This window comes from Galleria mellonella, unplaced genomic scaffold (genome assembly GCF_026898425.1).
Source record: "Galleria mellonella isolate WM207_F2 unplaced genomic scaffold, CSIRO_AGI_GalMel_v1 utg312, whole genome shotgun sequence".
Taxonomy (NCBI): Eukaryota; Metazoa; Arthropoda; class Insecta; order Lepidoptera; family Pyralidae; genus Galleria; species Galleria mellonella.
The window spans coordinates 10,998,227-11,026,023 of record NW_026442074.1 but is presented as its reverse complement, the minus strand read 5'-3'; the positions used below and the strand labels follow the sequence as shown (position 1 = coordinate 11,026,023).

At 35.0% G+C, this 27,797-nt stretch overlaps 1 protein-coding gene and 1 long non-coding RNA gene across 3 annotated transcripts in view; both read right to left on the bottom strand.

Annotated features, from left to right (window-relative positions):
* The window catches only part of LOC113515212 (WW domain-containing protein tag-325-like), a 178,256-nt gene that overhangs the window by 91,209 nt on the left and 59,250 nt on the right, over positions 1-27,797 (bottom strand). The gene's annotated exons all lie outside the window — the stretch shown is intronic.
* Positions 24,789-27,628, bottom strand: LOC128200917 (uncharacterized). The gene is made up of 3 exons (XR_008252963.1): positions 26,778-27,628; positions 25,517-25,646; positions 24,789-25,015 (listed from the first exon to the last, which is right to left on the bottom strand). It is a non-coding gene; the product is annotated as an uncharacterized LOC128200917 (long non-coding RNA).

Below are 27,797 nucleotides of genomic sequence, written 5' to 3'. Positions count from 1 at the left end.
TTCGGAAAACATTTCATGGTAGGCCCTCAGTTCCGTATTTTCGTTTATAAATCAAAATTACTGGATTTACCACAATTCAGCCTTTTTTTGTGGAACATAACCTAAAAGTTGACAACAAATGGCGGCACATACAAGCATCAACATTATTGGTAACGTATAGTAAATAATAATTTTATATAAATCCACACTGACTGATAGATATTGTTGCGGCATTATCTGTGTTCCAGTTCCCAGACTCTGTACTAACCGCTGTGGGTGGAGATGTAGTGATGTATTGAACGTACTACTAAAAAATATCGATATTATTAAAAAAAAAGAACTTAAATTTCTTTAAGAATCACTTTCTAGTAGCAGCATTTCCGAACGAATACGACATCGTAACCTTAAAAAAATATTCCAATAGGAATATTTTTTTAAATATAAAAGGCCGCTAGCACATCTATAATGCCTTTGGTGTTGCGGGTGCACATGGTCGGCGGTAGTCACTTACCATCAGGTGAGCCGCAGGCTCATTTGCCCAGTATTACTTTGTATAAAAAAATATCAACATTTTCTTAAAAAAATTAAGTTATGAAATAATTCATATTTTATTAGCTATTTTATTATTACTACAACTCATGTTAGGGTGACGCCCTCAGATATCAAGAGTTTTAAGGAGACCTTTACACTACTGCGAAAAGCTGTGATCACTATACCACTAATATTTTCAAATTCATGTTTGGTATAGTTAAAACCGACTTGTATCTCACTTCAGAGGGCTGATGAAACAATCCTCCAGTAAGCTATTCTACTATATTATTATAATATTATTCTAATTTATATACACTATTAAAAATTCTTTTATTTTAAATTTTTTATTCATATTGGACAGAAAACTTATAATTAACAAAATAACTAATATTTTAGTTATGTCGATTCAAAAAAAGAAATAAAAACATATCCAATAAAATATATGTACAACAGCTTTAGCAATTATATCGTATAATTTCTATTAGCTTAATCATTTTTTAATATACATAATAAAAATATCTTCAATTCTTTGTACAATCAAGTTATTAGTTTCACCTTAGTCAATTTAGAATACCGGATTCAGAATGGAATCAGATTCTATGCCTGGTTTCTTATAATATGCATAGAGTAATTTAACTATGCATAATTGTTTAAAAAAAAAAAAACTACAATATTAATAGATACGTCTATCGATATATTTTAAACAAAAAGACTACTTTTATTACAAAATAATTCGCATTTTGAGAACACAGATTAGTCAATTTAGAATACCGGATTCAGAATGCCATCAGCATTCTATGCCTGGTTTCTTATAATATGCACAAAGTATTTTACCTTTGCATAATTGTTTAAAAAACAGTACATTAATAATATGTCGATTAATATATTTAAAACAAAGAGACTACTTTTATTACAAAAAAATTTGCATTTGGAGAGATTAAAAAAAAAAACAAAATAATTTGAGAGAGAAATATTAGCATTATGTAATAAAAAATAGAGGTATGCTATTACGTGAATTCTTAAATTAAACAGAATTAACATTTGTCAATAATATCAAATTAATAATACACAACACATTGGATTACGCCATTTAAAATTGCATTGTCTTTTATCTTTATTTTATCGATAAAATAAAAATGTATTACCACAGCACTATTACAAAATGTGCGACGATAAACATAATACCGTTTTAAATGCCAATACGTATCGGTACTTAGTACACATACATACATACATACATATTAGTAACAATTGTTTTACATTTGACTTATTTGTTATTCTATTCGTAAGTTACATTGTATGTACTTATTATGGAATAGTAAGTCAATCCGTTTATATAGAGAGAAGGGATTTTTTTTTGATGATAGAAAATGGTATGGTAAAAAAATACATCAACCATTTAAAAAAAAGTCATTTATATAATAATGATGTACTAAATTTAAATACGCGACTGATAATATTTCTTTCGACCCTGATACATTATCAAATAAAGATTTTGATTATGCAAGTTAGAATGGAAAGCAAACTGACGGCCCATCTGATGGAAAGTGGTAACCACCATCGCCTATAAACATGAGCAGTACCAAGAACATAACAGAGTATACTGTTTCGCCCATGATACTCCTCATGCGTTGCCATTCCTGAGGACTCAGGTGTTATTCCTCTTTAAATTTACTGCCATATCTGACCCTTCAACCGAAACACAGCCATGCAAACACAACTGCTTCACGGCGGAAACACGAATAGGACAGAGGTGCCCCAGCAAACGACATTTGTACAAAGTCTCCCTCTGGTGATTGACCTCTCAAGATTGAATCTAAATTAATCGATCAATTTATAAAATCAGTGACGCACAACAAGATATGTACCAAGTCTAAATATACTTACATTTATTAAACAACTATATTTAGGTTTAAAATATATACATATACATATGTATGTATATGTATTCGTTCGGGAAACTACGCAACATCTTTTCTTATAATTTTTTTTTTTTTATTGGCTGAAAATGGTATGGTAACCCCGCCTGTGCTAACGAGATACGCTGGCGGTGCACCAGTGAAGGGTGATAGATGAGAATGAAAACAGGCCAGTTAGCCCATCATGATGAATTCATCAGGAATTAACCATGATAGTTTCCAGGGGGAACCGCGAGGAGGTCGACCTGGTTGGGTATATTGCTAGCAATGGGATTCTCAGTCTCCATTACTAACAATCCTTTCCCCCCTTTCTTATACAATTGTATCGTTGTGTTTGTAAATTGTCTTGCTTATTCCCTATATTGTATAATGCAAATAAAGTATACTTATTCATTCATTAATCTTTTCATCCAAAATACCTCAAAATTTGAAAACGAAGGCGTGTTGCCAGTGATGACAGTGATGGCACTGAACTTTATTTATGCATTTATGCAATTTATTGTTGGCAAGAAATTTTTTGTAGCTCTTTAAAAATTTTATAAATTGTAGTTTTTAACTCTTCCGACTGAAAAGGTTGCTGACCCCCGGTCTAAAAGAATGAACATTTTCGGTGCTTATTCAAATATGAAAATTTCATACTTTATGAAATATAAAAATGAAAAAATATAAATATGAGTTTATATATAAAATATAAATTTACCCGAACAAAGAATCAAATCATCAATAATTAATTATAACATTTAAATGAGATTTTATCCTTATTTATTTATTTAAACTTTAATGCACAGTAAAATTCTATGTACATATGGCGAACTTAACACCGGACGGTGTTCTCTACCAGTCAACTGGGCAAACCGAGAAATAAGTAGGCGATGCATTATTGAATTGAAAAAAATTTAAAAAGTCATACTTAATAATTATATTATATTATAAACATATAATTAGACTAATATAAACAAACATATAATATATTAAATAAATACATAAATATTACTATGACAAACAATTAACTGTATTAGAAGAGTCTACCAGAGGGAGACTTTGTACAAAAGTCGATTGCTTGGGCACCTCTGTCCCATTCGTGTTTCAACCGTGAAGCAGTTGTGTTTGCATGGCTGTGTTTCAGTTTTAAGGATGGGATATGGCGTGAATTTACAGGGTACAGAGGAATAACACCTGAGTCCTCAGGAATGGCAACGCATGGGGGGTATCATGGGCGAAACAGTATACTCTGTTATGTCCATGGTACTGCTCATGTCTATAGGCGACGGTTACCACTTTCCATCAGGTGGGCCGTCAGCTTGTTTGCCCAAAAAGTAAATGAAACAAACAATCACTCAAACAGAGTAACCAACAAGATCAAGTTTTATTCTTGCATTTCAATTGGAAAAACGAAAACTGTAATGAAAATTTTAAATATTTAAACTTAAATGACTTATACTTAGTCATATTCTTTTAAACCAAATCTCTGAATTACAAATAAGCTATTTATTTTCTTTGAATTCTAATTAATAAAAAGTCGCCATCACGATTTTAATAGTTTACTGTTAGAAAACAAAAAAGGCAAGACTGCTATATCCCACACGAGTTAGGATTGACCTCTAAAAACAGCATAAAAGGATAGGTGAAAGTAGTACATACTGGCATCGATTTAAATATGAAACGGACCAAATATCAAAAAATACACCTCATTGGGTGAAATTCGAACAAAGAAAACTTTATAGCTGCCAATAACTTCACTTGTAGCACTTCAGCTGCCCGCTAACGAAATTCTTTCTTACTGTACTGGGTTGACTGGAAGAGATCTCTGTCAGAGATAAGTCCACCCTTGCTCACAATATTTATAAATAGATTATTTTATATGTAACTTACAAGTGCAATATATAATATATATATATATATATATATATATATATATATATATATATATATATATATATATATATATATATATATATATATATATATATATATATATATATATATATATATATATAACTTGCCGGATATTATATTCAGAATAGCCTGTGTAGCAGTTCCTTCAAGAAAAGATTAAAATCATTCTATCTTTCCAATTTTGTTTAAATATAATTGATTAGAAGAAATTACAAGAAATAATCTAGAGTGAGAAAACAATGGGCGACCTAATATTCGATCGAAATTATCTTTATTCGAATAGACTTGTTTACAAGCTCTTTTAAATTGTCAACTTTATCATTCTACTGCTGGGTTCGAGATGTCGTTATCTGCTGCGAAGAACCCGCAAGATTCTCAACAGTTACTGTTAAATTGTCATAAGCAATAGATTTGGTTTGAGATCCATGTTGAATTCAAGAGTTATCCTACTGTTTGTTTGTTTGTTTGTTTATTATTATAATTTAATTGCTATCTATTTGTATACAATTATTATTTTCTTTTGTTTGTTTTGTTTTGATTTCTTTTGTCCTTGTTTTGTGCGCTACTGTGTGGGCCGCATGCTTCTTCGATTAAATTATTTCTTTCTTCTTTCTTTTAAAATTATTATGTAAGTACATGATAATTTTACATTTACATGAGTACTGTAACTATAATTATTAAGCATTAAGTTCTATTTATATGTATTATTAAATGGAAAATAAACAAGCAAACATGAGCAGACCAATCCCCACAAGTAGCACCCGTTCACGAGTATGACGGATGGGACAACCATCATTGTGCTCAACAATATTTAGGGGGCAGTGTTTTCCAATCTTTTTCATGACGCGACCCCCTTATTTTGAAATATCTTGCGACCGCCTTAATATGTAAAAATATACTACCATACCAATATACCCACCACGGTTTCTAATGTGGGTGAATTTATGAAATCCGTATAGTTGTATTTATATTCCAGTTTTTTTTTTATAGGTGATAATAAAATGGTAACCCCACCCGCGCTATCGGTATACACCGGCGGGGCACCAGTGAAAAATGATAGGTGAGGATGAAGCTGGTCAGTTAGCCCATCGTGACGAATTCAACAAGAATTGTTCACGATGCTTTCCAGGGGGAACCACGTGGAGGTCAACCTGGTAGGGCACATTGCTAGCAATGGGGCTGTCAAACTCCATTGCTAACAATTGCTTTCCCCCCTATATTGACAGTTAGGTATCGATAATAGAAAATAAATAATACATAATAAAGTATCTAAAACAGACATGTAATCGATGTCTGTTATAGATACTTCATTATGTATTATTAATTGATTGATGTATTTACGGAACTGTTGGTTTTTCACTGCTTCGAGACCTTCAGCGACCCCCTTGTTAAGGTTTGGGGACCCCCCCAAGGGGTCCATACCCACACTTTGAAAAACACTGTTTTAGGGAATTCATCGACATCTTAGAGACACCGCAGGGCGTTGCGACTCACACTTTGAAAAACACTGTTTTAGGGAATTCATCGACGCGGTTATATTACGCTAGTAAATAAATAAACTGCCATGCCCGTGACCTGGTGTCTGGTCGAATTCCTAAATGTAGTAACGGTACCCTAGCGACAAGGGCGCCGGGCGGTCGCCAATGACCTGTTCCACCAGTATGCAGGTTTTACTGGTTTGGATGCGCTTATGGTTGTTTCCTCGTCGTAGCAACTAATATTATATGCAAATAAAAACGATTACTGCACTTTTAATTTCAAAGTTACATTAAAAACTGTTTAAACTTACTGTGTTTTGTTTAAATTAATTCCATACATAGCCACAACAATAAAAGAGTGTGTCTCATAAAAAAACTGTGGAACAGAGGGCCTACCATAAAGTATTTTCCGAAATTTCGGGGACGAACGAAACAGAAATTTTATGTTAAAATTACATAATACATGCTAATTAAAATGATTAAAAAGGTTAAAATATCGTTCCTTTGGACTATTAGAATAGGATTTATGATGAACGAAATGTTAAGCTCCATTTACTGGGTCGATTTTGATACGAACAAAAACACGAAATTAAGCCCGAAATTTCGGAATTTCTTTTAATGGTAGACCACCAGACTACCTGCTGACATACGGGATAGTCCTTCCATTACTTCCTTCAAGGGAAGACTGAAATCACATCTTTTAACCAATTGTACATGATAATTCTATGCACTTATACATATGTATATAAATTTATCTATTTACTTTTTTAAGTATTTATTTATTTATTTATATATTTATTCACAATTTGTGTTTGTTGTATGATTACATTATTTTCACCGGTACCTTTCCTGCACTGGATGGCTGGAAGAGATCTCTTTCAGAGACAAGTCCTCCCTTGCTAACAAGTTATTAAACTAATCGTCGCATGTATTGTTTAGGTGCAATAAAGAATATATAAAAACTCGACTTGAATTACAAAATCAGTTGTTTTCATTTAAAAACTAAACTACTAGATTTTTTTTTAATAACATTTCTATGGGACCAATCTGTAAGCAGGTACAAATATACCCATTCAGATAAAAAAAAAGAACTTTCCAAATAGACAAAAAAAAAACAAAAAAGAACAAAAAAAATATGACCGAAGTCAGACGTTCTTTTTAAAGTCAGTTAAACAATAATATAGTCGAATTAAGAACCGCCTCTTTTTCATTAATCTGTTACCAGAGGGAGACTGTACAAAAGTCGTTTGCTTGGGTACCTCTGTCCCATTCGTGTTTCTACCGTGAAGCAGTTGTATTTGCATGACTGTGTTTCGGTTTGAAGGGTGGGATATGGCGTGAATTTACTGGGTACAAAGAAATAACACTTGGGTCCTCAGGAATGGCAACGCATGGGGGGTATCATGGGCGTAATAGTATACTCTGTTATGTCCATGCATAAATAATTAGAATGACAAACAAGCTGACGGCCCACCTGATGGAAAGTGATAACCGTCGCCTATAAACATGAGCAGTACCATAGACATAACAGAGTATACTGTTTCGTCCATGACACTCCCCATGCGTTGCCATTCCTGAGGACTCGGGTGTTATTCCTCTGTACACTGTAAATTCACGCCATATCCCAATATCCCACTCTTTAAACCCAATTATAGCTATGCAAACACAGCTTCTTCACGGTAGAAACACGAATGGGACAGAGGTGCCCAAGCAAACGACTTTTGTACAAAGCCTCCCTCTGGTAAAACTGTGTATTATGTTAATTTCTGTAAGCATGTATATGGTAACACGAATCCCGTCTCCTACAGAGCAGACTCAGCCTAGTGTAGGAATCAGTGATACATTTTACGTTTATTAAAACATATTTCAATAAGAAATATATTTTTGTTTTTTTTTTTATATTAAGTTTACGAGTCGAATTATTATTTTTCTTTTTTGTAGAACAACCTAAGATTTTTTTAGGTAACAAGGTCACAGCTACCGTCGCCGACTATTGGACAGTAACTGTAGACGGTGGACGGTCACCGTTATTGCTTTCGCGATGCTCTAATTGTTCACAATTGTATGTAATAAGATCGATTACAGAATGTTACCTACAGATTATAAAGATTGTTTTTTTTTTTTTTAATTTCATATCTAAATTGTGTTTGGCAAAGGACTTTACGAACCAAAATATACTTATAATGAAACTAGCCGTATCCCGCGGTTTTGTTTGCGTCATCATCGTCATCATATGCATATCTGTCCCGCCTGTCTCCTATTAGGGTAGAACCAATATCAATCATCATATGAGCAATTAACTGTTCACTGCTGAACATAGGTTCCCTCATAAGAGGGATGTTACCAGTGGTTGCCACGCTTGGCAGACGGATTGGCAACCGCAGTCAGGCTTTTAAGAAAGACGCTGCTGCCCATCCCTCGCCCTCCCTTAGTCGCCTCTTATGACACCCACGGGAAAGGAAGGGGTGGCCTATTCTATGCCGGGACAACACACCCAAAAAAATATATTTATTTATTAAACTTTAATACATTTAGACAGTGTAAATGACGGACTTGACCTTGACACCATATGGCGTTATCTACCAGTCGACCGTAGACAGGAATAACAGAAAATATAATTGACTGCGCAACATGATGGGCAAATAGATAGAAAAACAAAAACAATATTTAATTAAAACAATTCTTTTAAAATAACAAATATTTATATTTTTTAAACATAAACTTTTTTGACTATTTTAAGAAGAAACAAGATGAAAAAAAGATGTAAGATATTTTTCAAATTATAAAATTTAGATACACTATTCTGATTTAAATATTCCAAATTAGTGTTTTAATTAAATTAATTAACATATATTAATCTTGTCTCGTAATATTCCTTTCGTTATATAACAGACTAATTTGACATTAATACGTAGTTTTTTTCTAGTTTTGACCTGACACGCAACGTATTTAGGTTATGGGCCCAGATGCAAAGTAGCGGAATGCACAATACTTGTTACTATGTATGTAATGCATTAGTCACATAGTTCGAAAAACCGACAACCGATGGGGGAGAAAGGTTCTTGTGTGGCGATCCCGTACGGGCAAACGCAGTGTACGACGACCCTCCACTAGACGGAGTGACGACCTCAAATGCATTGTAGGGAGTCAGTGGATGCAGGTGGCTCAGGACTGTTTCTTATGGCAGTGTGTGGGGGAGGCCTATGTCCAGCAGTGGACGGATAATGGCTGAAATGACGATGCTTATGCAATGCAAAATTCCCTTGCGCTAAATCTATACTCTTAACTTTTTTTTTTATACAAGTTGCATAAATAATAAAAAAAAATCCACTTTACAATATTAATTATAGTTTACTTAATCTTTAAAACAACTATAGTTATCATTCATTCATTCAAGTTTTCACAAAATTAATGGTTCTTTATCTTGCTTAAATAACCTAGAATCTGAAAGCTCATTCATCAGGCAGCTCACACCCACACCCACACCACCCGGCCGGAAAATGGGTGGCGGGGTGGGTTGGATGCTGCAGCGAGTTACAAGGTTGTACCGTCCTTGACCAGTGAGTCGGGGGATGAGATAACTCAATACATTGGACTAACCTTATCTGAAAGGCAATGAAAGGTCATAATATCGATAGTATAGACGTACATACATACTTATATATACTACTAATAAATCCTTTTTCTCAAACATGCTTGGAAATGTGACACAATCTTCTTAGAAATAAATCAAAATTGCCGTACTGGCCAGATACATGCAGGCAGCGGCCGGGAAAAGTTGTATGAAAATTCACATCTGTCGTGTTTTGCGGCCAGATAAATTACTATGTAAACTCATATCTGTCCTGTAATTTAAAAATGGAATGACCTTTTACTTCGAAACATGGCTATCAAGGAGATAACTAATAAAAGGTTTTATTTAAATTTCGAAATGGCTTACAAATAGAAAGCTGTTTATTGAAAAAAAAAACAAGGAAACATTATGGCGCGTGAATAATTATTATTGTTCGTTATTCGTCATTGAACTTAAAAAATAAAATTGTATTTTTGATTTGCGCGCATTGTTTGAGAAAAGTACTATACAAGCCTTAGCCACAACTAGGCATTGATAGACTCACGTATGTGTTCCTCGGCTACGCCTCGGCCCACATTTATACGTCCATCCGTTTATGGACGACCATCAATGCCTGAGTTGCTGGCCGCTGCAGTAATGTACTATAATTCCACTGTTTAGATTTACTTAGTAATCAAAATAGTAGATTTTATATTACATCCTTCATCGTTATCATCATATCAACCATTTATAGCCCATTTCTGAACATAGGCCTTCCCCATAAGGGAGATTTTGACAGTAGTTGCCACGTTTAGCAGGCGAGTTGGCAACTGCAGTTAGGTTTTAGTGATGTTTTAAGAGGAACGATGCTGCCCACCCCTAGACCATTAAGTTTACTTAGTTGCCTCCTACGACACTCACGGAAAAGAAATAGATGGTCCATTTTACGACGGGACCACACGACTTAGAACTACAGTTACAGTACCACGTTTCAAATGGTAAAAGTTGTTAGCAATTGTTGAATTTGTCACCATCATGGGCCAACTGACCTGCTTGTGTGGGAAAGGGATTGTTAGCCATAGCTATGAGTCCATATCCATAGAGTTTGACAGCCCCATTGCTAGCAATATGCCTTATTAGGTCGACCTTCACGTGGTTTCCCCTGGAAACCATCGTGAACAATTCTTGTTGAATTCGTCACGATGGGCTAACTGACCTGCTTCATCCTCACCTATCATCCTTCACTGGTGCCCCGCCGGTGTATACCGATAGTGCGGATGGGCTTACCATTCCATTATCATCCATTAAAAAAACTGAACTGCTTTTACCTTCATCGGTGCCCCACCTAGCTAATAGCACAGGCAGGATTACCATTTCATTTCCAACCATTAAAAATAAACGCTTTCCATCAGTCAGGCCGATACCTTATTTGCCATTTCGAGTTATATATTAAAAAAAAAAGACAAAAAAATGGTCATTAAACTGTCTAATCTATTATATTTATATTTAAATATGTAAATAAGCATAATACAAACATAAATACAAACTCGTCCAACCAAACACAGTGACAGATCGCAAATAAGGCACAGACAGTTGGAATACATAATACGTACGTTGACCTTGTGTATGTTAACATACATGTTACAACACCATTACTTCCTTACAACACTTCGTTTGCATTTCATTACATTATTTATTTACTCTTTAATGCACTTTTTTTATTTATCTGTGTATTATAACACTAATTGGTTGCCTTGTATTTGTGTAGTCCATGGAGATGGGGCACTGGTGACTTGTAACACAGGTTCTTCTAAACCTACCGCAAGCACCAGTCTCTCACAAAATTGGTCTTCATATCAAATTGTACCTCAAGTTGGCACTTTATTCTACCATTTGTGAAGAGAAAATAAACCATTCATTCATTCATTCATACTTTTTTTTAATGGATGATAAAAGGCCGGCAGCACACCTGCAATGCCGCTGGTGTTGTGGGTGATTATGGGCGGCGGAAGTCACTTACCATCATGTGAGCCGCATGCTCGTTTGCCCCCTGTGTTGTAAAAAAATGGAACCCCGCCTGCGCAAACGATATACACTGACGGGGCACCAGATGATAGGTGAGAATGAAAAGGCAGGTCAGTTAATCTATCGTGACGAATTCAACGATAAATTAGTCACGTAGTTTCCAGGGGGAACCGCGTGGAGGTCGACCTGTAGTAGAAGGTATAGTGATAGCAATGGGGACTAACCTCCCCATTATTAGCAATCCTTTCCCTCCCACTATTTTTGGATTTTTTTGATGGGTGAAAATGGTATGGCAACTCCGCCTGCGCTAACGGGATACGCTGGCGGAGCACCAGTGAAGGATGATAGATGAGAATGAAAACAGGCCAATTAGCCCATCATGATGAATTCATCAGGAATTAACGATGATAGTTTCCAGGGAGAAGCGCGAGGAGGTCGACCTATTTGGGTATATTGCTAGAAATGGGATTCTCAGTCTCCATTACTAAGAATCCCTTTCCCCCCACTTTTTTGGGGTTAAGTTTATTAACATTTAAAGTGTTTTGTGAAACACTTATTTAGACAGTATTTTCAATTTTTTCGTACATAATTATACCATTATGGTTCAACTAGAAGACGATACCATAAAACGGAGGTGGCAAGTGTGCCGTACATCTTTGTGGCATCGAGCAGCCCCGCCCAGCCTCTCGCCAAGTTCACGGTTCACGTAACTGGTGGAAATAATTCGCAGTATATGAAATCATCTAAAAATAGCTCCGTTGGCTTACCGCTCAGCGTTATGTCTTGTCTCACTGGCAATTTTTTTTTTATGCCACAAAGGTAGTAAAGCATACAGCCCGTTTGATGGTAGACGGTCACTGTAGTCTATGGACGCTTACAACATTGCTTGTCACATTCGAGTTGCCGACCCTGAAGAAACCTTATCATACTCTAATATTATGCAATTATGAAAAAAAAAAAATAAAAAATTTAAAAATAGAATCTAAAAATACAGCATGGAGTTCTTCAAAAAGGGCGCAATAAGATTTGATAAGGGTCGGTAACAGGCACGTGACACCCCTGACTGCGTAGTTATTACTTGCTCTAGTGTAGGAGGCGTCCTAGTATGTGTCAAATATAGGCACAAATAAAAACTTCTTTCCTTTTTTTTTAATTGGAATAATTAAGAAATAATTCTTGTAAGAAGTAATGTACAGTGGTACCCTGCACTTTGGTTGTTTTGTTAAGAGAGGGACTGGCTGAAAACCAGCGCTGTGCAGCTGTTCACATTGCGCTGGGACACTCACAGCATCAGCTGAGCCGGTTCCTTTTGCCGAGTATGGGACACTTTTTGTATATGTTATTGATATTGTAATTGTATGGCAGTAAATGTTTCTATTCTATTCTATTCTATTCTAGTGTATGGAAAGTAATCGTTTATCATCATAGAGAACATATGTTTGTTCATTATAAAAAAAAAACAACTCGTTTTATACTACCTAAGTATCATTTCATTGTCATTCATTAAAAAAATCTAATCGCGGATGCCAATACGCCTGCCAAACGTGGTAACTACTGGAAACACCCCCTAAGGGGGAGGCTTCTGTTCAGCAGCAAACAGTTAAAGGGTGTTATGATGATTATGATATGAAGTACAAAAGTCACTATGTCGGTCCTGGTATAGAACGGGCCACTCCTTCCTTTCCCGTGGCTGTCGTAAGAGACGACAGCCACGGAGGTCGTCCACGGTCGTCAGGGAGGGCGAGGGATGAGCAGCAGCGTCCCTCTTAAAACATTCCCAAGGGCTTAACTGCGGTTTTTTTTAATGGGTCATAATGGAATGGTAACCTCGCCTGCGCTATCGGGATACGCTGGCGGAGCACCAGTGAAGAATGATAGGCGAGGATGAAGCAGATCAGTTGGCCCATCGTGACGAATTCAACAAGAATTGTTCACGATGGTTTCCAAGGGGAACCACTTGGGGGTCGACCTAATAAGGCATATTGCTAGCAATGAGGCTGTCAAACTCCATTGTTAACAATCCCTTTCCCCCCGCTTAATTGCGATTGCCAACCGCTAGCCAATCGTGGAAACTAATGGAAACTCCCCTTATGGGAAAGGCTTATGTCCAGCTGTGGACAGTAAACTGCTGAAACGATGAAGCACCAATGTATCAATTAATTTAGAAATAAATCTAAATAAGCATTTACATGATAATATCATACATGGTATTATTTCTTGAAAATTCTAAATAAATTTAATCAGTCTCTAATTAACCTAATTAGTATACGAATAAATTAAATCTTTTTTGTACTCGTATGGTTTTTGACATTAAATGTCAAATTAGACATTAACGATGTTTCATACATGGATTTGTCTCCTTTTTAGTATCAAAGGTTGTAGGATACTAACAATTACTATTAATTTAAAGGTCTATAAAATACTAGCTGTGTGCCGTGGCTTTGTACGCGTGAAAAATGTCTAACAGTATGTTAGACAACCTATCCATGTAACCAAATTTTATTCAAAACCGTATAGACATGAGTGAGGAACAAACGTACAAACATTTATAAAATCCTTAAGTAAAGAGGCTTAAACCGATCCATTAGTTTCTTCATTCAGATAAACTTCAAACCAAAGGTCGTTCAATTGGACCTTAGATTATATAATTATATAGGTTGTAAATATAAAAGAAAGAGAGAAACTATAATAACATATATGTCAGAATGAGATAGATATAAGTAAGACACCAATACAATATAAGCTCGAAGCTGATTTGACGGGAGTATGAACAAGTTCTAATTATTTTTACTTCTTGAATTAAAATTCGGTTTAAATGAATGTAATTTATTAGAATTAGGTAAGTTTACTTTTCCTAGATATAACATAAATTAGAAAAAAATTCTAATTTTTACAGATTGAACGCTTTGAAGATATTATTAAACGCAATGTTACAGAACAAAAGAAATACAAACAAGACAATACTTGAATCAAAATTAAAATTGTAGCAAATATGTGAATTTTTGTTATATTTGCAACATAAAGTTGCATACAAATTCAGACCAGTCACATGCAAACGTTTACAAAACACACACACCGGTGTAACCATTTTCTTGTCTCATTTTTGTGGTTGCATTGCCTGTCTGTTAGGAGGCATGTAACTTCGTAATACGTTATACTGTCTATGCATCGGACGCAATAAACAGCTGATGTTCGGATCGGCGCGGCGCACCGCCGTTCCGCCGTGATTGTGACTAGTTCCTTAAAACTCTTTTCTGTACAATATAATACTGGTAGCTTACGAGAGTGACAGTAATTTATTTGTAAAATGTACCGAAATTATAGAAATAAATTTCGGTATTTCTATATACGAAATACGAACAGAGTTTCGTGCCTCCGCTCAAACTGTTTATTATATTACTCCTATATATATTACTCCTCTCCATCCAAAGGTTACTTGGAAGAGTTTGCTTTCAGCGATAAGGTCGCCCATTATTTTCTCACTGTGATAATTTCTTGTAATTGTTTGTATCTATAATAAATTTACTGTTGTAATCTTTTCGAGGAAACAGTAAAGAGTATCTACCTATACCTACTTCTATACGCCGTTTTTTTCTGTACAGACCTTCTACCTAAACAATTGACTTATAAACAAGGAATTACATAGAAGGAATGGTAAAAAAATCTGTAAATCATATGGTTGCCTCCTTTCTTCTTATGCAAATATAATTAGTAAAAAGAGGACGAAAGATACACCACCAGTTGTAATTTTTTTCAATTCATAGCAGACTAGTGTATAGAAAATATTTGGTATGTCAATTATTTGTCAATGACAAATTTTACATTACTAGATTATATATTCGACACAGTTTATGTTGAAAGTATGCACGCAGGTGGTATCTGAATTTGGTAGGGTTATACGGCCGTATAACATTTTCTATACACTAGTCTGCTATGAATTGACAAAAATAACAACTGATGGTGTATCTTTCGTCCTCTTTTTACTAATTATATTTGAATAAGAAGAAAGGAGGCAACCATATGATTCACAGTTTTTATCATTCCTTCTATGTAATTCCTTGATCTTAGCAATTGACAAATGAATCCGTCTTCCATAGACGTTATCGTTAACGTGAACGAGTCACACACAATTACCGTGGGATATGGCGTGAATTTACAGGGTACAGAGGAATAACACCTGAATCCTTAGAAATGGCAACGCATGGAGGGTATCATGAGCGAAACAGTATATTCTGTTATATCCACGGTACTGCTCATGTCTATAGGGGACGGTTACCACTTTCCATCAGGTGGTACACAGTAAAGAGATAAAATAATGTAAACACAAAAAAAAAAGCAAAATATATAAATTTTTTTTTCTTTCATACGGTTATATATCAGTTTATTGTTTTGCCCTCTAAAGAGCAAAACACTGATATACTGTTGTGGCTAAGAGCATGAGTTGGAACGAGACATAGGATATCGCTATCTCTTTCTAAATCACGGTCTCAGTAGCAATAACTATTCTATCGATGGATTCGCTTGCCACTTACATATAATATATTACTAGCTGACTCGGCAAACGTTGTTTTACCATATACATTATTTCGAGAACTATACATGAAAATTTATCCTACTACAATTATTATATTCGATAACCATCTTACAACCTTATTGCGGTATATAAAAATCGCGATTAAAAAACAGGGGTTGATCGTAAAAGCGCGAAAATTGAAATCTGTATGTATTTTTCAATGCCTAATCATAATAAAATAAAAATAAAATAAATTGTCAAAAAAATAAAAAAAAAATTTAGGGGTCACCCCTATCATTGAGGGGTATGAAAAATAGATGTTGGCCGATTCTCAGACTTACCTAATATGCACACAAAATTTCATAAAAATCGGTAAAGCCGTTTCGCAAGAGTTTGGCACAAACACCGTGACACGAGAATTTTATATATTAGATATATTTAGATATTTTTTTTATTTCAACTGTTAATTGTCCACTAGTGAATGTAAGCCTTCAGATTGGTCCTATTAGAATAGAAATTATATCAAAATCAATTCAGCAGTTTAGTTTTTTTTTATAACTAGAAATGAAATAGTGCGGGGTAAACGGGGTACCAGTGAGGTGAAATATAATGAGTGATGATAGGTTAAAATGAAGTAGGTCAGTTGGTTTCCAGGGGGAACCGCGTGGAACTCGACCTGTTAGGGTACATTGCTAATAATGGATCTATTGAATCTCACTACTAACAATCCCTGTAACAGCCCCCCCCCCCCCCAGGAGTTTAGTTTTCAAAACAAAATAACTAGTTTTTGAAATTGCTTTTTGTGGGATACAATCTTTGATTACGAGACTTTATCATAACTACTTGATTGTGCTTAAAAATTTTATTAATTATCATACAATGGTATTAGGAACTTATAAAACCTTTACGGAATAGAAACACCGCGAGTAAATTCTATTTCATGCCATTTTGTGTCATAAACGTGGGGAATTAAGATTGAAAATCTATATAGCAAGCATGTGCGTGTCACATGATTGGCAACAGTTTTTGCCGGTAAGTCAATTATATCAATCATTAAAATTGGATGATTGCATTCCATGTTTTGTATGTATACATACATATGTATGCTTTTCATTTCAACCGGTAACTGTCCTCTGCTAAACCTTCCTCATGAGAGGAGTTTTGTCATCAGTTGCCAAACCTGGTAGGCGGGTTGGCAACCGCCGTTAGGCTTTTAGAGATGTTTTAAGAAAGACACTGCTGTCCACCCCTCTACCATTATATTCCTTTAGTCGCCTCTTACAACACTCACAGGATAGGAAGGGGTGGCCTATTCTATGCCGGGACCACACTGCAGACATGAGCAGTACTATGAACTTAACAGAGTATATATACTGTGTCGCCCAAGATTCCCCACATACGTTGCCATATATTTTTAACCTCCATAGCAGGGGAGAAGAGATTGTTTGTAATGTGAACTACCAGTTCCATTGCTACCAATACAATCAAGCAGGTCGACCTCCACATGGTCCCCTCTGGAAACAATCGTGCTGATTTCTAGGTGTATTCATTACGATGGGTTAACTGACCTGCCCTTTCATTCTCACCTATCATCCCTCACTGGTACCCCGCTAACGTATACCAATAGCGTAAGCGGGGTTACCATTCCATTATATTATCCATTAAATAAAAAACCTACATAGCAAATTTACCAGAGGAAGACTTTGTACAAAAGTCGATTGCTTGGGTACCTCTGTCCCATTCGTGTTTCAACCGTGAAGCAATTGTGTTTGCATGGCTGTGTTTCGGTTTGGAGGGTGGGATATGGCGTTAATTTACTGGGTACAGAGGAATAACACTTGAGTCCTCAGGAATGGCAACGCATAGGGGGTATAATGGGCGAAACAGTATACTCTATTATGTCCATGATACTGCTCAAGTCTATAGGCGACGGTTATCACTTTCCATCAGGTGGACCGTCAGCTTGTATGCCATTCTAAATTGTATAAAAAAAAGCAATGTTTAATTAAGAAATTTAATTACTTATATACTTATATATTTGGTTTGGTATAAAAAAAAATTACGAAAAATTTTTTCACAATAGATATTTCTTTATGCACAATTTAATACGTATTATTAGTATGTATGCACGAATAGGTTTAAATCTATCTGTTTTTGTATATAAATCATAATGGTTTATAAAAAAATAAAAAAAAAAAACAAGAATAATGAGAGGAAATAGAAAAGAAACAATGGACTTATTCCGAACAAGGAAAATGTACACTCATTCTTGGATGATTGATCATTTATAAATAACAAAATAGGTTATTATGAAACATAATGTTTTAATAAAATACCAATAAACTAGATAAGAATATAATTATATTATATATATTTTGTATTTTATACATTCTAAATTAGCCAATACAGATTTACAGGCAGGATATTTTTATTTCTTTTCCGTAAAATAAATTTACAATTGAATCAAAAAATGTGTACGTAAATTTACTTAATCTATACTTATAATAAATCTGTAGAGAGGTCAATTCTGTACATGAAATATATTTCCAAAATAACTATCAGCGGGTGATTAGTGTTCGATACTGATGCTAAAAGTGCAATCAGTAAAATTTTTATCCATCTGTCTGTATGTTCGTTATAGAAACAAAAACTACTCGACGGATTTTAACGAAACTTGGTACAATTATTCTTCATACTCTTGGGCGGGTTATAGTATATTTTTCATCACGCTACGATCAATAGGAGCAGAGCAGTGAAGGGAAATGTTGGGAAAATGGGAGAAGTTACTCCATTTTTAAGCTTTCGTCGCGTGTGCAGCCTTAATGGCCACTTTTTAAAACGTAAAAATGTCCACCCGTGCGATGCCGGGACGGGCTGCTAGTTGTAGATATATTTCTCATCTACAGCGGTGGCAGACAACAGGCAAGACTCATTATGGGTGCCTTAACTGGACATATGCCAATAAGGCATATACTACACAAGATGGGTCTATCTTCGGACACACTGTGCAGACTGTGCGGTGAGAAATCCGAATCTATGGAACACTTGATGTGCAACTGCGATTCATTGGCAAATATGCGTATGAGTCTACTGGGAACGGCTTATCCAGAGCCAAGGGACTACAGATATCTTAAACCGCGGGATATCGTTAAGGTAACACATAGGATCTACGAAATGATGGTATAAGGCAGGGGAAGCACAAAAGACCACGAATATAAACTAATTGTAGATAACAAATCAAACATGCTTATATATTTATTTTTTAAGTCTATTTCCACAATAATATTAATAGAAATAACATTTAAATTAAAGAAAAAAACTGGTTGGTATGCAATAAAAAGGTTTCAATAAAAAAAAAATAAAAACCATAGACATATTGTTTTTTTTATGATAGCTCCGAGACTACGGCATCATCTATACTTTCATCTCGAATTTAGGCCGAACATAGTTCAGCGTTTAGGAGGTCAACGGGCGATAAATTCGTGTCAGAATGATTATGATAAATGAATCACTAGGATCGGTTCATTCGGTGTTAATTGTCATTTACGTCAAATTAGCCCTTTTAAATGATAATGATTATTTATTGTTCCAAAAAAATATATATTAAACCAAGATCCTAATAGGAGATAGGCGTGATATATATACACTTATGTATGTACGTAAACCAAAAGCATAATGTGTCTGTTTTAAATTTTTTTTGGCAAACAAGGCGTAATTTTTATTTTTTATTTCATTACATATAATTAGTATAGCCGTGTGGTCCCGGCATAGAATAGGCCATCTCTTCCTTTCCCGTAAGTATCGTAAGAGGAGACAAGGGGGAAGGAGGGATGGGCAGCTGCGTCCTACTTAAAACATCTACAAAGCCTAACTGCGATTGCCAATTTCCATCATAACATTGAATGCCCAAAAATTATATATTAAAAGAACAAATTCACTTTAAGTTGATTGGGTCTGGACACCTTTTTAATGTCCATTGTAGAAAAAAAACCATAGCTGTCAAATTTATTTTTCAAACCATTTTTCCTTTAATTTTGAACATGAAGTATATCACCTTGATTTATTTCACTAATAAAAAAAAACATGCAAAGAAGGGTTAACCAATTATCATGAAATTTGATACACATGTAGTATTTGGAATGTATGAAACTGGAAACATTCCAAAAGATTTTTTAGCTAGTAAAACAGTTACACTTCCAAAAAAGGCAAATACACTAAGATGTGAAGAACATAGAACTTTAAGTTTAATATCACATGTTTCAAAGATACTTTTAAAAATTATCCAAAATAGAATAAGACCTCTCGTCGAAAAATTTATAAGTTCAGCAAGGATGTCCACTCTCACCACTAATATTTAATAGTTTTATAGAAGAAGCAATAAAAGAAATAACAGAATCAAATAAAGGAGGTATTAAAATAAATGGTCAAAAGTTATTTTTTATTAGATTCGCAGATGATATAGCTGCACTTGCAGAGGACTCCAAACAGCTACAGGAACTACTATTGATCATGAATACAATCTTCAATAAATATGGACTCAAAATTAATAGCAAGAAAACTAAAATAATGACAATAGCTAAAACTAAACCTCGACAAAATAATACTATAAAAATTAACAATACTCAATTAGAACAAGTAAATACATTTAAATATTTAGGCAGTTTAATCACAAGTAATTCAGATGTACTCCGGATGTAGTCACGAGAATAGCCATGGCCAAACAAGCCTTCAATAACAGAAAACATCTTTTACAGGCTAAGATAACAAAAGATATTAGAAAGCGGCTTATCAAAACCTATATCTGGAGTATAGCTCTGTATGGATGTGAGACGTGGACATTAACTCAGAAGGAAATGGATAAACTTAGAGCCTTTGAAATGTGGTGCTGGAGAAGGACGGAGAAAATTAGCTGGAGGGATCGAATTAGCAATGAGGAGGTCCTGCTTAGGGTTAAGGAAAAACGACAAATTATTAGAACTATTGAGGACAGAAGGGGAAAAATGTTAGGACACTTGATACGACACGACGAACTTATAAACATTATAATAGAAGGTAAGATAGAAGGAAGAAGGGGGAGAGGGAGACCGAGACATAGTTACATCAGGCAGATCAAGGAAGGAGTTGGTGTCGTGTCGTATCAAGAGGTGAAGAGACTCGCTGAAAATCGTAGTGAGTGGCAAGAGCTCCACCGACAAGAGCGCAGCTCTTAAATGGATAGATAGATAGATAGTAGTATTTGGTATGGAGAAATGAGGCTGCTTTTTATCTCGTAAATCAACGTATCCAGGTCATGCGGACGAAGTCACAGGTCCAAACTAGTGGGAAAACTGCAGGTATTTCTAATGGGTATGTTTATTTACGACTATGTTCTTAACTTTGATTTCGAACTTCTAAATGCGGATGTCTGAGTAATAAATTTGGGGTCAACAATCCCCAGCAAGTAATTCGTAATACGTGGACGTATTATATTTGCGATTCGGTTCGCATCGTTTGTCTCTTTTTAACCGATTTCAAAAAAGAAGGTGGCTCTATGTTCCACTGTGTGTGTTTTTTTTTTATTTATTTCCATCGATCTCTCCGTCTACCGTGGACCGATTTTAACACGGCCTCTTTCAATCGCCGCGGCCTTTCGTGAAATATCGTAAACCGCTGCTTCCTTTCGCAAGATCGCTTCGCAATCGGTAGGGGATAAACACTTCTAATTGTAAATAGTTTTGAGATTATTAAAACAATTTGTGTGAAATAATCTATAATGTGCTGGGTTTCGGTTTGAAGTGTGGGATATGGCGTGAATTTACTGGGTACAGAGGAATAACACCTGAGTCCTCAGGAATGGCAACACATGGGGGGCATCATGGACGAAACAGTATACTCTGTTATGTCCATGGTCAGCGTCAGCTTGTTTGCCATTCTAAGTATAAAAAAAAAAATATTTATTTAACTCTTCATTGCACCATAAACAAAAATATACATACAAAAATACACAAATACAGTAACATAAGTACAGATTGAAATATACACATAAAGGTATAAAAGGCGATCTTATCGGTAGGGCAATCAGTAGGTGGCGCAAAAATGAATTAATAATTTTTCGTGCATAAAATACAAAAACCTGTAATGCACAAAAATATCAAATACATATAATTTATTAAACTAATTACTATATATATATATATATATATATATATATATATATATATATATATATATATATATATATCAGGTCGACCTCCACACAGTTCCCCCGGAAACCATTGTGATTAATACTAGTCGCATTCATCACGATGGGCTAACTGGCCTGCTTTCATACTCATCTATCATCCTTCACTGGTACCCCAGTGCCAGTGTATACCGATAGCGCAGGCGGGGTTACCGTGCCATTTTCACCCATAAAAAAAACTACCTATCACTACCTATCAAGTGAATCAATTATAATACATTTTCTATAAAAAACTTTCGAAAATTCAAATTCAAATCATCTGTTTTCATTGAAACTTGTTTACAAGCAGTTTTAAATCGTAATTTTTTTTATTAATGCAAGGTTCGGAAAGTGGTTATCTGTTGAGAAGAGCCCGCAAGAAACTCAACAGTTACTCTTTTAAATCTCTGTTAACATTATGTGTACTTATTTAAATGTACTATGACTAAAATTACATGGTCATTAAAAAGGCCGTGCATGATCGACTAACATCATGCACATTTTTTATTCAAGTAATCATTTGGTGTACAACAGGTTTTGTTCAATAAATGTTTTTTAATCTGTCTACCCGTGCAAAGCCGGGCCAGATAACTAGTCTCGTCTAAACTGTGAGTGTAAGATCTCTTATGTATATACTTATTAAATATATTTATACCAGAGGGAGACTGTACAAAAGTCATTTGCTTGGCCTCTGTTCCATTCGTGTTTCTACCGTGAAGCAGTTGTGTTTGCATGGCTGTGTTTCGGTTTGAATGGTGGGATATAGTTGTGAATTTACATCGTATAGAGGAATAAAAACTAAGTCCACAGAAATGGCAACGTATGGGGGGTATCATGGGCGAAACAGTATACTCTGTTATGTCCATGGTACTGCTCATGTCTATAGGCGACGGTTATCACTTTCCATCAGGTGGACTGTCAACTTGTTTGCCATTCTAAGTTGTATAAAAAAAATGGGCGAAACAGTATGTTTGGCTGTTATGATGATAGAAAACTAGTGATCTGACCCGGCTTTGCAAGGATACATAGAATTTTGGAAAATAATTAATGTAGCTTTATTTAGGGCAAACAATTTTTACACATATAAATATAAATAATACAAACAAACAAACAATCAACTGTTTTCTCTTTATAATAATATTATAGATTAGTGTAGACGCATTCAAACCTGGCCATAGACAAACCTAACTGCGGTGAAGCATGAAACATACCGTTATTATGTGCAGTTATGCAACGCACGAGCGAAATGCTCATACACTTGTATGTAAATGAAGGAAAAAACTCCATGATTTTTACATTGATAATAACACATATACGCGCATTATGGTATTCACCAGAGGGAGACTTTGTACAAAAGTCGATTGCTTGGGTACCTCTGTCCCATTCGTGTTACAACCGTGAAGCAGTTGTGTTTGCATGGCTGTGTTTTGGTTTGAAGGGTGGGATATGGCGTGAATTTACTGGGTACAGAGGAATAACACCTGAGTACTCAGGAATGGTAACGCATGGGGGGTATAATGGGCGAAACAGTATACTCTGTTATGTCCATGGTACTGCTCATGTCTATAGGCGAATGTTACCACTTTCCATCAGGTGGGCCGTCAGCTTGTTTGCCATTCTAAGTTGTATAAAAAAAAAATGGTATCTACGAATAATAGTGGCGGTTTGTAGTTTGTTTCAATAGAACAATCAAGTCTTACGTGATTTTGGTTTCGTCGTGTGGTCTCTGCGTAGAATGGGCCGTTACTTTTCCCGTGGGTGTGTTAAGAAAACTTTTTTTCGTTTTATGCAACTTAGAATGGTAAACAAGCTGACGGCCCGCCTGATAGAAAGTGGTAACCGTCGCCTATAGACATGAGCAGTACCATGGACACAACAGAGTATACTAGGGGAAAGGGATTGTTAGTAATGGGGCCTAACTGACCCATTGCCAGCAATACAGTCGGGTCGACTTCCACACGGTTCCCCCTGGAAACCATCGTGGTTAATTCTAGCGGGAATCGTCACGATGAGCCAACTGACCTGCTTTCATCCTCACCTATCATCTATCACTGGTGCCCCGTCAGCGTATACCGATAGCGCAGGCAGAGTTACCATTCCATTTTCACCCATTCAAGAAAAACACTGTCTGAATGAAATTAGTAACAAATAGAAACATTTCAACAATCGATTTTTGACTTGTGCTACCATTGAACATCAGCAAGTTGTTATGGTAGGGTCCGATTATTCGTTTGTTTACATTCCCATACTATTAAAACAGATTATACATAGACTATACATTCATACACATCTAGACGGGTGATGAGTGATAAAAAACGTTCCAAAAACAGCCAGACAACATTTGAAAGTACATATGTATACGTATATGTACATATCTGACTAATATAATAACCCTTTTATTCATAAAAACGTCAAAAATCACATATTTTAGCTAATGAATTGTTTTGTCTATTTATTATACACTACTTTTCCAATTTTAAAAAAGTGACCAAACAGTGTAATAGTTAAAGTAGATTTGAGATAGATTATAGTTTTTATAAATAAAGCAGTAAAATTGTAACATAATGGCATGTTCAATGTATAAAAAAAAACAGATTTAAAAACACCTACACAACTTACTCTGTGACTCTATTATCTATGAAAGTAACACAATTGCTGCGAAAAAAGGCGGGAAACTCGAATAAGAACAAGCGGGTTTTTTAAATTTTTTTTATTAATTTATTAAAACTATCTCTATCAATTCTTATTATTGAATAAAATATTATATTTTCACTAAATTCAGCGACAGTAATATAATTAGCATTCATGGGGAAGCGCAGTTGTAGAAAAAGGAAAAAAAAGATGACGATTCAGGTGATGTAGACCATGAACCTTGTAATGACAAGGATATATATTCGGAAGATACTTCTACTGACTCAGAATCTGAAATTGATAAGGCCGATAAGTATAAACCTTACTACGTCACAGATTATATTAGAAGATATCCCGAGGAATCCCCTGGGACAGAATTTGTTGTCTTTGTAGAATCCTCAGATAGTCAGAAAACCATTGGATCCAGAGACTTGCTCTCACTCTCCTCCTGTTTAAAACGATTTAATAAAGGGGTAACTTATCTTAGATCTATAAATAAATTCAAAATCGGAGTATACTTTCAAAAGCCAGACTTAGCCAATGCTTTTTTAAATAATAAAACTTTTTTAAATGACTACCATTTTAAGGCCAGTATTCCTGCTTCTTCAACAGAAGTTACAGGCGTTATTAGAAATGTACCTACAAATATATCTAATAAAAAAATATATACTATGATATCGAGTTCTAAGAAAATTATTGCTATTAAAAGAATTTTAAGAAAAAATACCTTGACTCATGGATATGTGTTACAAACTCTAACCGTGACAATTACTTTTGCTGCATCTGTATTACCTGAATATCTGGATATTGGAGGTTGGCGCCACAATGTCACTTCATATATACCACCAGTTAAACAATGCTACCGGTGCTTGAGGTATGGACATTTAGCTAAATTCTGTAAGAATTCTGAGCGTTGCAGCATCTGCAAAGGTGAGCATAATTATAAAACTTGTACAACTGGAATGGAAAACGCTATTTGTGTACACTGCAATGGAAATCACACAAGTGTATCACCGCAATGCCCTGTTAAACAAAAGAAAATTGCTGAAAATAGATCTAAATTCAGACCTGCTTCTTTTGGAGATATACTTAGCACTGAAATATTTCCTAAACTGGGTAACAAACCTAAAAAAAATGTAGACCTAATTTCAATTCTAAATTCTGATAACAAGAGTTTATCACTTTTAATAGAAAGCATAATCAAACTTATTTCACTACATAACACAAAGAACACATCTATTAACACTAAAAGTGTTTTGAATGTGTTATATGATACTTTTGGTAATAGACCTATTTCACAAAATTCAATCGAGACCAATTAACTATCATACAGTGGAACGCTCAGAGCCTACTGAGCAATCGACATATTTTTACACAATTTTTAAATGAACATCATATTCACATTGCTCTCATCTCAGAAACTTGGCTAAAACCACATTACAAATTAAAAATTAAAGATTATTGTATAGAACGAAATGATTGTGGTAATAACCACAATGGAGTAGCGATTATTATACATAATAGTATTAGATATAAAAAACTTCACTCTTTTTTCGACAATTCTTTGCAAACTATAGCTATTAGTATTGAAGTTAATAATTCTTGGTATTCAGTTGCCAGTATTTACTGTCCTATAGTACACCTAGTTTTACTAAAGCCAAATTTAAGTTCTTTTTGGAGTCTCTTCCTAAACCCACTATCATATCTGGAGATTTAAATGCACATCATACTATGTGGGGTTGTACCTCCACTAATACAAGAGGTAAAGACATTCTTGATTGTTTAGATGAATGTAATTTGGTACTATTAAATGATAAGCAAGTTACTACTGTTGGCTCTCATATTTGGAGACCCAATGGCCTTGATTTAACTATGGTATCCCCATCCATATCATTAAAATGCGAGTGGTCGGTTCATGATGATCCGTTAGGAAGTTATCACCTGCCGACTTTTACTAAAATAAACACAAAGAACTCTTCATCAACTCCGTCAGGTGAACAACATGCTCCTATAGATGAAGTTAATAAACTTTTGTTAAATCGTATAAACCTACGTCTCGTTAATTGGGATCTTTATTCTGAAACTGTTAATCAATTACTTTTGGATTTCGAGTATGATGTCAATGAACCCTTAAACAATTACAATAGATTCTGTAAAATTATTTTGACAGCTGTGGAACGTACCGTTCCACGTAGGAACTTATCAAATAGCGGTGCAAATACTTCAAAGAGGCACAAACATATTGCAGTACCTTGGTGGAATAACAGGTGTGCGACAGCTGTCAATGATAGTAAAGCGGCTTACCTTAGGTTTAAACAAAATCCAACTCTCGATAATTACATAAATTTTAAAAGAGTTCAAGCTGTTAAAAAGTTAGTAATTAAGCAAGTAAGACAACAGGGGTGGCAGGAATTTTGTTCCAAATTTAATAGATTAACACCAATTTCCACTGTTTGGCAAAATATGAGAAAACTAAATTCAAAACATCGTCAAAATCATTTTAAAGATATATCATGGGTCAATGATTTTTTACGCAAATATACTCCTGATTTTGTACACTCACCTTTTGATGACAAACAGTTTAATTCTGTTAATTCATGCCCAAAATTTCTCACTGACCCATTCTCAATTGATGAAATATCCAGTGCAGTAAAATCTAGAAAAGATACAGCTAGTGGCCTTGATCGCTTAACATACAATATGTTTCGATTGCTGAATAAAATAAACCTTACTAAACTCTTACAAATTTTTAACGATTTATGGAAGGACTGTATTATCCCACCAGAATGGAAAATGGATTGTTTGATTCCAGTAATTAAACCCGGTAAAGATCCTACAAATTTCGACTCCTATAGACCTATAACATTGACGTCCTGTGCAGGCAAATTATTCGAACAATTAATTAAACAGCGTTTAGAGTTCTTTATTGAAAGTAATAGTATATTACCATCGAATCAATTTGGTTTTCGCCGTGGATATTCAGCGCGCGAAAGTTTAGCGAACTTCTATGTCGACCTTAGTACTGCTTTGAATAACGATGAATATGTTCTATCTGTTTTTTTAGATGTCGTAG